The following is a 12,966-nucleotide window of genomic DNA, read 5'->3' as shown; positions in this document are numbered from 1 at the left end:
ATAAAATAAATGAATTATTATTATTATTATTATAATCAAACAACATTGACCACAGTGCTACATAAAGATAAATCAACAGAAATTTAAGAGGGAGAGGGTTAAAGGAAAAACAAAAGGTTGAGAAAAGAAAAGATCAGACAGCACAATGAGAAAGATCAGGCATAATTGGAGGAACAGAAGGTGGCTGTGACTGTTGTAGGATAGAAATAAATTGCAGAAACCAACTTTTTTTAAACATTGTTGATTGGATTAACATTGATCAAGTGTAGATTAGCAAGAGTAGGATAATGTGTAAAGTTACAATTTAGGACACGGGCTGCAGATATTTGGATACCTTCACGTTTAATTTAGCTAAATCAGGAGGTCAGCCAGAATTGCTTTATTGTCATTAAGACAAGAGTTATGAATAATTATTCCATCAACTAATGAGCTTAGAAAAGCAGAATTAGATCACATTATGAAGATGGAAGTTGATTGTCTTATTAATGGTGTGGATATGTTCTGAAACATACAGTACCAAGTCATTAAGATGTTGAATGTAAAATTGTATGTATAATTTCATTATTTAAAAAAGCTGGGAAAGATATGATGTAGATTGCTTATATATCTGTTGTCAGGAGATTATCAAAGCCTATAATTATGGCTACAGTAACTGAACATCCCAAAGATTTTTAAATGATTGAGGGAATCTTATGTACATTTGCAAAGATAGATCATATTTGTTAACTTGATTTGAAAAGGTGAATTCAATTTTGAACTTGAATTGAATTGCTTTCACTATTTATATGGAGTTAGAGAAGGAATTTAGTAAAACTGAATCTTATGGAATTGAAGTTGAATCATTGATCCGGTTAGTAAACTGCCTGAACAGATGGAAGAGAATGGCATGGGCAATCTAAGTGAAGCAATGTGACAAGTAGGATTTGTGCCAGGGCTTCATGCATTCACTGTGTTTAGATGATAGGATTCAAGTTTGTCAAGGACAAAGATAGCTAGTGGTATTATAAGAACTGTAAACGAAGGCATAAAAGCTATGCTTTTTTTTTGTAAAGATGAACAACGTATAATCACATTCACAAAGTTAAAAATGAGATTGATTTACAGCAGCCGTCAGCATTGCATGGAGAAACAAGGAACTGCAGATAGTGGTTCACAAAAAAAAAAGACAAAGTGCTGGAATAACTCAGCGGGACAAACAGCATTTCTGAAGAATATAGATAGGTGACGATTCAGATCTGGACTCTTCTGACCGATTAGGGTGGTGGAGGAGGGGGTGAGGTTTTGGAAAGTTAGAAGAGATGAGGGGCAGGACAAAACGTGGGAGGTCACAGGTGAACAGAGGCGAGAGGGTTTTTAATAGGCAAATGATTGGACAAAGGCCAGAGATGAAAATTTTGTGTGAGACAAAAGGATTGAAGAGTTGCAAATAGTGAAGCTAGAGGAAGGAATGTAGGTAAAGGCTGAGGTTGAGGGGGAAATAGTGCCAATCTATGTTGAGAATAGAGGGGGGGGTGAAGAAGGAGGGGCATGGGTGATAAATGGGAGGAGGGCGGGGATGTGTTAACGGTTACCTGAAATTGGATAATTCAATGTTAATGCTGTTGAGTTGTAAGCTACCCAAGCAGAATATGGATTGCTGTTTCTCCAGTTTGCACGTGGCCTCACTCTGGCAATGGAGGCGGCCCAGGACAGAAAGATGAGTATGAGAAAATAACTGCAGATGCTGGTACAAATCGATTTACTGCTGAGTTACTCCAGCATTTTGTGAATAAAAATATGAGTATGAGAATGGGAAGGGGAGTTACAATGGTTAGTAACCGGGAGATCCAGTTGACCTTTGGGGACCCAGGACAAGTGTTCATGAGTACCTGTCATATGCATACCAGCATTTTCTTGCCTATTAAAAAAATAGCACTGTTTATTAGTATAAGCAAATGATAAACTGGACCAAAAGAATTCTAATAGAGGAGCTAACATAGAAAGTGTTTCCAACCAGTGTTAATCTAGAAACTGTGCAGGTCCAAGAGTCTTAAAACTGCATGTAAAAGGATTATAAAAGTGCAAAGGGGCAATATAGAAAATTATGAAACTGGCTAATGGAATTTATATCTTCATTTATATCTGAAGGCCATGCACACTGGAGTTAGATGTCATACCAAGGCAGGGCCAAGCCCTAGAGTACAGTCAGCAGTCCTGGTTATCACACTGTAGGAAGGATGAGTGACATTGGAAGTAGCGCGGTGCCATTTTATTTGGAAACTACGCAAAGCGGAAATGTAATTTTTTGCAATTGAGAAGTTTGGTGAAAGACTTGCTTGAAACTTTCAACTCTTTGGGGCAAATTGGTGGGTGTAGCCTCTGCTTCCATTCCCACGGTGGGCTTCATGCAGGGCAGAACCAGTCTGAAGAAGGGTCTTGAGCCGAAACGTCACCCATGACCAGTCTGAAGAAGGGTCTCGACCCAAAACGTCACCCATTCCTTCTCTCCAGAGATGCTGCCTGTCCCGCTGAGTTGCCTTGCTGTGTTCATCCAGCCCTACTCCCGGTACATTCTAATGGTGGGGACTGTGGTACAGTTTGATTCGACCTATTCCAGGGAAGAAGTGGAGTTGATGGATAAAAATGATTCCCCCTGACTGGACGAAGGATGCAGGCTGAAAATTAAAATCCGGCCCTTCAGGAATAAAGTTAGGAAATGCTTTAGCACGGAAATGATTGGAGAACTTTGAAACTCTTTTCTGGAATAATTTTTAATATTAAATCTGTCTAAAATTAAGGAATATCAGGAGAAGGAATGTGTACAGTTAGCGATCAGTTTTGATCTCATTGAGAAACCATTTGACCTTTTGATTCGAAGGTAGACACAAAATGCTGGAGTAACTCAGCGGGACTGGCAGCATCTCTGGAGAGAATGAATGGGTGACATTGTTTTCTGAGACAGCAGATTAATGTAAAAGTTGATTGAGATTTTAAAATGGATCAGTAGGTTGACCGAGAAAAGTATTTTTCTCTGCTACTTGGGGGCAAAGGATATTAGGTTTAATATTATTCTCGTGTATACCGAGGTACAATGAAAAACTTTTATTTATTTGCAATCACATCATATCTGATAATACCATCCAAAGACGTACAGGTATGTAGGTTAATTGGCTGGGTAAATGTAAAAATTGTCCCTAGTGGGTGTAGGATAGTGTTAATGTACGGGGATCACTGGGCGGCACGGACTTGGAGGGCCGAAAAAGCCTGTTTCCGGCTGTAGATATATGATATGATAATGAGAGGCTAGCAAGCATTTCTTTGTGCAGTGTGATGGAACTTTCCTAGAGATACTGTAGCAGTAAACAATAGTTTAATAATTTAAAGTTAGATATTGTTTGAGTGCTTGATGTAAAATGGTGCCAGGACAACTGGCGGAAGATGGGATATAACAAAACCACGATCTGAATGAATGGCCGGAGATCGAGGGGCCGAATGGCCTGTTCTTTCAGTTCAATGTTCCGAAAAGCAGCACAGTGGACAGAACTGTCAGTGTAGCTTATATTCCTGTATACTGAAAGGGTGTTAATGCACAACCTTCCGTGTCATGTCTAAAATGTATTGATTGAGCCCGTTAGATTGACCATGTAGCCATCAACCTTTACAGCATCCTCAGCAGTTTTCGTCATTGCAATCTCATTGCAAGGCTGGTCACTGCTGTATGTCTGCTGAGTTGTTGAAATGAATATGTGAGTTTTCCTATTTCTTGTCTTCATCAGTGACTTGATGGACTCAATGCAGCTGAAAGAGAGGTAATTACTGAATTACTGCAGATATAGACAGAATTGGACAATGGCAGACAAATGATGTGCTATTTCAAGTGCCGACTCAACGGATTCAATAATTATATTAAGAAAGATTGCCCCTGCTGTTACTCATCCAATAAGGGTATCAGAATGCGTTCAGTTGCAGACATTCAATGTGTTCCATTCAATCATGTCAGATCTATGTTGGAGTAAACAAATGATAAAGATGGTGAAACACTGATAAGATCCACCAGAAAGTACAGCTTCGCTTTCCATTAACAGCAGGCCCAATGTTTTTTGAAACCTATTTCCAACCACAAAAAGCAGCAAATTACAGTGAATGAATCTTTAAAACAGAAGAACACCCCACAGAAGCTTAATCAAACCAGATCCTCAAATTGGCATCTATGCAAAGGAAAGGGTATTAAAGATGATGACCAAAAGCATTTATGCATCAAATAATGTATTGCAAGATTAGAGATAAGTTAATATTAAAACACAAAGTACTAGTGTGTGATATCACTAGGATACGTGCTCAACCAATAATACCAAGCCCAATGCCAAAGTAGTATCCAAACTGCCTATACACACTTATGCTAGAGGACAATAACTAACTCTGTGTTCAGTAATAAGTAATGAGGAGTGAAGTGTGGTGTGGTTTCAGGATGTAACTGCTAAATTTAAGGCTTCAGCAGTTTGCAATATGGTTGTTCATAACAGACCAAGCCGTCTCCATAACATTTTTCTGAATTGGAGGTAAATCAAAGTCAGTGTTCTTCCCCCAGCTAACATCGCCACTGCTGAGGGTCCAGGCTGCAGATGTTCATTACATTGGACAGGGCGCATTGTTCATATGTCCATGCAAGGCTCCCAAGGCTGGAAAGCTATTCCAAGCTCTGGAGTGGAAGAATGATTGGGAATGAAGTGCAGCTGCTGGTTCATACCAATGATAGATACAAAATACTGCAGTAACTCAACGGGTCTGGAGAAAAGGAATAGGTGACGCGTTTTGGGTCGAGACCCTTCTTCAGACTGAGAGTCAGGGAAGAGGGAAACCAGAGGTATGAAAAGGTACAGAACAAACAGTCGGCACCGATGACTCAAGAAAGGTGGAACCCACAATGGTCCAGATGGATGATTATCAGATGGATGGAAGAAAATACTTGGGAGTGCACTGAAAGCCTCCGTGAAGAATAGAAACATCCTTACTGACTCCTGGGAATTCCTAGAGTGGATTCGGAGAGGATGTTTCCAGTAGTGGGTGAGTCTAGGACCAGAGGGCACAGCCTCAAAATAAAAGGACTTGGCTTTAGAATGAAGATGAGGAGGAATGCTTTTATCCAGAGGGTTGTGAATCAATGGAAATCATTGCCACAGACAACTGTGGAAGCAAAGTCATTGGCTATTTTTTAAACGGGGAACAAAATGGATCTTGATTAGTAAGGGTGACAAAAAGTTATGGGGAGAAGGCAAGAGCATGGGGGTGAGAGGGAAAAATAGAACAGCCATGATTGAATAACAGAGCAGGCTCAATGGGTCAAATGGTCTGATTCTGCACACTCCTATGCAAGTGTACATTTGGTCTTCTGGTCTTATGTTTTTATTGATCAAAGCTAAGTTGCACAAAACCTGCAAGAAAGTTCAGCGGGAAGCCAGCAGGTCTCATGAATGGCAAAGGCAGGAAGGATATGTGCCACTAGAATGGGCAAGGCAGGACACTTTGCCAATATGGTGAGAGTCACCCGTCCTCTGAAGGCCCAACCAAAATGACCTGGTGTGAGGCTGCCAGAACAATGAAATGCAATACTAAAGAGTACAAGTTCTTGAAGATTATTATTGACAATAAAGATTGTAGTCCTCACATACTTCAGAGGCAATGCGCCCACCATAGATTGGACCTATTGAGATACCAAACATGCGAAGCAGAGATAGAAGTGTAAACACTCCATGGTATTTATTGGCATATCTAAAGAGAGCAATACAGTTGATATATTTATGTCCACCATATGGTGCAATTGTTTGTCTTCCTTTGTATATTTGGAATATTTAGGCCTCCTTTGCTGAGTTGAATCAAGATGGTGTTAAGCACTTGCTCAAGTCATTGGTGAGATGGATTACAACATTAACAGGAATGGTTATGTGCTATGAATCTGCACCAACAATGAAAGAACTGGATCAATAGAGCTGCTTCGCCTTTGGAAGTGTGCACTTAGCATGACCTTTCTCTTGGGAAAGGAATACATCCATAAAGCAGAAGCCACCGTGGGGGTGTTGATTCAGCCTGAGTAGATGCATTAGGCAGGTGGTCTTGGGATGTGTCAAGATTCCCCAAGCCAGCAGACAACAGAGTGCATGGGGTACAGATTGGCTAACCAGAGACACTGGTGTACAACTGAGGACAATGCAGAGACAGGTAAGGTAATGTCACTCCAGAGAAAGATACTACCTAAGGGAGAGAACAACATGAATCAGAAAAAGGCTTGAGAAAGATTATACTGCAAAGGATGAAAATGAATCTATTGGAAAGCAAGCTTGATCAGATGAATTGGCAGCTTTGGTTTCCAACAGTGAAGCTGACGTGAATTAATTAAATTAATGGATGAAAAAGGAGTTTGAGAATTCACAGGGCAGCATCTCAGTGAATGAAAAACAGAAGCAACAGGAAATATAGCCAATGAATTAACATCCCAGGAAGAAGAAAAATATCTACTCTACATCTGTAGTGAGCAAATTAAAATGAGTCCTCAGATGACACTGGAATTTCACAAAGACTCTGCTTTGGGAAACACTATCTACGCAGGTCATCAGGCAAACATAAGGTTTTTTTGCAAAGTGGGTTGGTGCACAAACAAAACAATGTTTTGAATCAAAGATTGGGAATTGACAATTGGATTTCAAAATGGGAGTCCCAGAAAGACCCGATTTCAAAATGGGAGTCCCGGGATAGGCAGGGAAGGTGAAAAGGAAGAAGTTCAAGCTGCAATATAAATTGGAGAGAAATTAGAGAACAACCCATGGAGTACTTTGGGAATGTCAAGGTTTGTTCACACATGTGTTGCTTGCTGATAGCAAGGCAATTTTCCAGGATACCATAGACATTAGACTTCCTAGATCTTGGCTTGATCTAGGGTGTCAGGGTGTTGCATTTATTGAAGGTGAGAATGGAATAGCTTAAGAAATGAGGATGGGTGGTCTTTGCATAGTTATCCAGGTTGTGGAAAGTGCATTCAAAGTGAAGGATATGAATCTACAGGAGGATTTATAGATATTTATCCCTTGTAAGATGGCAAGATTTTGACACAATGAGGAGAGGCATAAACAGCGCAGAACCACTTGGGAAAAGAAGCAGAAAAGGTAAGGGTTATAGACAAGCATGATCTAATACCCTAATACCAACCACAGTTGAAGAATTAAAAACAGGAAGGTAGACTCAAGGCCACAGAAAATTCTCATTCTGAAGGCAGAGTGCAAAGGAAGTCAGGACAAATGTTGATGCATGAACAGAACTGAGTCATTGAAAGAGATTGAAAGCAAAATGGACCATCATTCATGTTACTCCACACACACATCAGATCATCAATGTTTATGTAACTTCAGATTGAGAAGGTTTATGAACGAATCTTATTGTTTTGACTCAAAACCTTGGCGAAGGAAGATCAAACCCTCAGCAATTGACAATACGGCCTTTATGTGCTGTGGCCTTGTGTGTAGCAAGACTATAGATGGAATGTTCAGTGGAGTTAGATGCACATAGATGATTCAAAAGAGCAAATAGTGGATTGGTCCATAGCAAATGTTTAAAAAGGGAATGAAATGGAGAGAAGCACTGTTAAGGAATTGCCAAAAGAAGATGGATAGACGGAATGGCAGGCAGTGCAAAATCAATGGCAAGATCATGCAGAGTTCGTTGAGTTCAGAGTAGTGAAATACTGTACATTATGTAACTGGAGCTGTTATTAATTAGATATTAATCAGGTATTATCTGAAGGTTTATGTAGATTGTTTGGGATGCATGCAAATAATTTCAAGAAGGTGATGATCCAGATTGTATAATCGTAATTCTTCAAAGTCACGAAAGCAATTTTGTTAATGCAAAAAGGCAACGATTCTCTTGAATCATTAATGCCTGAAGTAGACACTTCAGAGATGCTCACTACAGTTTGCATTAATAGTTCAGTGCAGAAGGAGACCAAGGGATTGAGTGTATTCATGCTTGTTTGAAATTGTAACTCTATTTTAATATAAATATTTAACCAATTATAACATTTCACAAACATGTGCAGTTTGTGCAGAATACTGTTGAGAAGTGTTTGCTATCATGTGGTGTGACTCTGATACATTGTGTGAGATACTGCCATTTAGTTGAGAGTTACTGCCTTTAATAAAGGTTGTTCGGTTTGAAGTGTCATTGCCGCATATTTGTTTATATAAATCAGAAATACAAAGGAAACAATATAAATACAGGTGGAGAATGGGCGCGTGGAAATGGGACAAAGGGGCAAGAAGTTAGATTACATGTATAAGATGAGCTCAGACCTAGTCTTAAGAGGAGATGGAAGTGAGAAAAATATGTTAATTACACCAAGGCCAGATATGCAAAGACTTGATGTCCAAACATGTGGCTTCTCTGTAGACCCAAGGAACTGCAGTAGCTGGTTTACAACAAAAACAGATGTTGGCAGCTCCAAAAAAAACACATGGATTATCTATATCTCTGCTATCTGTGTTTCCACTCGTGGGAGAGTTGAGGACCAGAGGCCAGAGCCTCAGAATGAAAGGACGTACCTTTACAAAGGAGAAGAGGAGGAATTTATTTTGTCAGAGGGTGGTAAATCTATGGAATTCATTGCCACAGAAGGCTGTGAAGGCCAGGTCAATTGATATTTTAAGGCAGAGATTGATAGATTCTTGATTGGTGACAGTGTCTGGGATTATGGGGAGAAGGCAGGAGAATGTGGTTGAGAGAGAAAGATAGATCAGACAAGATTGAATGATGGAGTGGACGATGGGCCGAATGGCTTAATTCTCATTATAACATGAACTACTTGGACTTAGAGGACCAACTATGGCTTTACCAGGAAAATGACAAAGATTTCCTGAATCTTATTATATACTCACCCAGAGTTAAACTTGCAAAGCAGGTTAAACCTAAGCCTAGATTTAGAAACAAGGAACTGCAGATCATGGTTTACAAAGAAGGACATCAAGTGCTCAAGTAACTTGTCAGATCATACAACATCCCTGGAGAACATGGGCAGATGATGATTTGGGTCGGGACCCTTTTTCATACTGAGTTTAACCTAAGGTTGCTTGACGATTTAGATTTAGATTTAGAGATACAGCGCGGAAACAGGCCCTTCGGCCCACTGAGTCCGCGCCGCCCAGCGATCCCCGCACATTAACACTATCCTACACACACTAGGGACAATTTTTACATTTACCCAGTCAATTAACCTACATATCTGTACGTCTTTGGAGTGTGGGAGGAAACCGAAGATCTCGGAGAAAACCCACGCAGGTCACGGGGAGAACGTACAAACTTCGTACAGACGGCGCCCGTAGTCAGGATCGAACCTGAGTCTCCGGCGCTGCATTCGCTGTAAGGCAGCAACTCTACCGCTGCACCACCGTGCCGCCCCTGGTAGTCAACACAATCCATTACTATCTTCTGTTAAACACAGACATAGGTGAAATGTGTAGGAAGGAACTGCAGATGCTAGTTTACAGTGCAGATAGGCACATAATGCTGGAGTAACTCAATGAGAGTCAGGGCAGAGGGAAACTCGAGATATGGAAAGGCACAAAGAACATATGAATGAAAGGTATGACATGAACAAATCAAAGCAAGCAATAATGATCAAAGAAAGCTGAAGAGTTAGGGCCTGTCCTACTTAGGTGATTTTTTTAGGCAACTGCCGGCGGCTGTCTTAGTCGTAGCAGGTTGCTGAAAAACCAGCGATTGGACCCCCCCACGACAATGTCTACGACAAGGTACAACAACCGACCACCTAGTCGACGGCAAGCTACGGCAAGCTACCGACAACCGGCGACCCAATCGTTGCGACTTAAGACGTCCACCTACGACCGCACCTACGACAACTGCAGACCACACAGGTGACAACCTACGACAACTGAAGTCAAACTACGTCTATCCACGACAAGCTACGACCCTGTCGGCGACAACTGAAGACAATTCATGTCATTTTGGCCTCCCGGTTTTGACGCCGGTACCTGTCGCCAGTTGACGTAGGTTGACTTATGTAGTCGCCAATGGAATTCACCGAAGTCAGCACTGGCGACAACATCAATCCTGCCTCTAATAAGGGCCTGTCCCACTTAGGCGATTTTTTAGGCGACTACAGGTGACTGGTCACAACCTGGCGACAACCTACGACTGCACCTACGTCAGGAGACGTCAAGCTACGATCATTGGTGTCAAACCAACAGTCACTGAAATTTTTTAAACATCTCAAAATCCACCTCGATCAGAAAAACGCTACGACTCTTTGGAGACGACTCACAACCATCCAGGTGACACCCCAGCGACCATGTAGCGACAGCCTAGTCGCCTGTAGTCGCTTAAAAAAATGCCTAAGTGGGACAGGCCCTTTAGAGATCAGATCGAGGTTGTTTTAATCTCAGCTCAGTCCAAATTAGATACATTTTGGAAGTTCTGAACACTTCAAGTTTGGAAGAGAAGGTTTGGTTGAGTAGATTGCTGACAGAATAAATGGTTCATCTGTCTGATTTGAAGCACCTTGTAAATAAGTACCTCGGGCCATAAAACCAGGCCATTGCTCCCTGAGGATTGAGCACAGTTTTTCGCAGGAGTTTTAGTACTCTCAAGTGATCTTGTTTAATTATATATCTTAGCTTTATTTAAACAATTCACTGAGATCTGGCACAATTCTCTGTTTGTCTAGATGGCATTGAAATGAGTGTTTAATTCTCCCATTTGGACTTGGGCCCACAGAAGACCGTGAATTGGTTTTGGCCATTACATTTTACAGTGTATTTTTAGTTAGCTTTCTATGTATCTCCAAAACTTTCTCTGCCCATTTACATCTCCTAATGTTTTTTTTTTTAATGTGAATCTAGAACCAGTTAAATATCATCATAATTTGGCAGGTAGATTAGTGAAATTGGGGTGTTATGAGCCTTTACTGAAAGAACAAAAGCTCACAAAAACAGTGCAATGGAGGGAAAAAAAACACCGGCAATAACAGCACAGGAGGATTTCAGCATCTTTAAACAATAAATCTCACTAGTTAGTTACTCAGTTAGTGATGCATTTGGCATTTGTCTTAATCCAGGCCAAGCCAAGAAACATGTTATGAGAATCAACATTAGATTGCTAATTTCTCTCCACTCTACTATCTGAAACTATCGCTGAAAGTGACAAACAATTTTTTTGAGATTTCCTCCTCACCTAACAGGAGCTAGGCACAAAATGCTGGAGTAACTCAGCGGGTCAGGCATCATCGCTGGAGAGAAGGAATGGGTGGCGTTTCGGGTCGAGACCCTTCTTCAGAGATCATTTGGTCCATCAAGTCTATGTTGACTTTCAGAGAAATCCTTTTGTCCTCTCCTGTCAGGATCTCCCAGTTATCTATTCACTTACATATACCCATTAACACACTCAAGCCACCCTTCTGCCACCTACATAAAAGCCAATTAACCTAACAACTAGCATGTCTATGGGATTTGTGAGAAAATTCACACAATTACAGAAGGAACATAGAATTTCCACACGGATAACATGGAAAGTCAGGATCACACATGTATTATTGGAATGGAGAGGTCACAGCACTACCTGCATCACCATTAGGCTGACCATCTCCACACCAATGTAGAGCCATTCATTTTTATACGTATCAACATGCACAACTTAAACGACACTGCCAGTTATGATATTTTCTAAACCTTGAATATTTATGGAAAGCATCAGATCACTCATTAACCTTTCATTTAGGCTCCTCATCGAGAAGCTGTGTGGGTTTACCATTCAATTTAAGTGTAAATAATGTCAAGTTGTGGATCAGCAAGCAGACCTACATTCTGAGGGCTGGGTTATATTAGCATTTATATTACCAATTTGCTATTAGGATCCATTCAAGCAATTGAGCATGTGAATAGCCTTCTCTGTTTATTCAGTGAAGAATTAAACTTTTTTTACTAACTTTAGAATGAAAAGTATTTTAACACAGGTGAATACATGGGTTTGAGGACAGGTGGGTGCTGACATCCAGGAACAAAATTGAGCGTGTCCTCCAACCTTTTAATTTAGTTCAGTTTAGAGATACAATATGGAAACAGACCCTTCGGATTGCCGAATCAACACCGACCATCGATCTGTGCGCACTAGTTCACACTAGTTCTACGTTATCCCACTTTCTCCTCCATACCCTAAACTGGGGGCAATTTACAGAAGCCAATTAACCAACAAACCCGCACGTCTTTGGGATGTGGGAGGAAACGCGAGCATCCGGAAGAAACTCTATGGTCATTTCGTCTTTTGGTTTTCCTTTATTTCTAAGCACTTCAGGCTGCATACACTGGGAGAGATGGATTGCCATAGTTAATGCATTAGTGGCCAATTTGTGCGGCGCAACATGAGCATTGCCTTTTAACAATGGCTCTGTGTGTTTTCTGGGCTGTCTGGAACTTGCTGGTGAAAGCAAGTGAGGAGGCAGCAGGAACTGGAGGCCTGAAGCCAAGAGAGGGCGGTTTGCCAACAAATCAAAGCTCAACGCTGCCTTCGAATGTATTTGTCTGAAAGGGTTTGCTCATAGTACTTCTGCAGAAAGGTTGCTTTTCATATTCTGGAATCTTATCTACACTTTGCAGATGTGACGGTCTGATCCAAAAAGCCTGGCTTAAGACGTATAATGTTGGAACTGTTGAATAACAGTAGAGTGTAACAAGACATCATCTGGCCCATCATCGTTCATCTGCTGTCTGACTAACAGTGTTTTGTTTGCATCAGCCTTCGTGATTTATTTCCATAATCCCTTTCCTTTTTCAACATTTGTTATTGCCACTATTGTCATGATGCTTAAGGCATTCCTCCTGCATGGTTATATTTTTGTCGACTTTCACCACTTGTCTGGCTGGCTCTGGAGAGGTTCCAAGAGCCAAGTACATCTACCAAATGTAGCACCAGTCATCATTAGGGTGTTCGGAT

The sequence above is a fragment of the Rhinoraja longicauda genome, chromosome 32, assembly GCF_053455715.1.
Source record: "Rhinoraja longicauda isolate Sanriku21f chromosome 32, sRhiLon1.1, whole genome shotgun sequence".
Taxonomy (NCBI): domain Eukaryota; kingdom Metazoa; phylum Chordata; class Chondrichthyes; order Rajiformes; family Arhynchobatidae; genus Rhinoraja; species Rhinoraja longicauda.
This window is presented reverse-complemented; position numbering follows the sequence as displayed.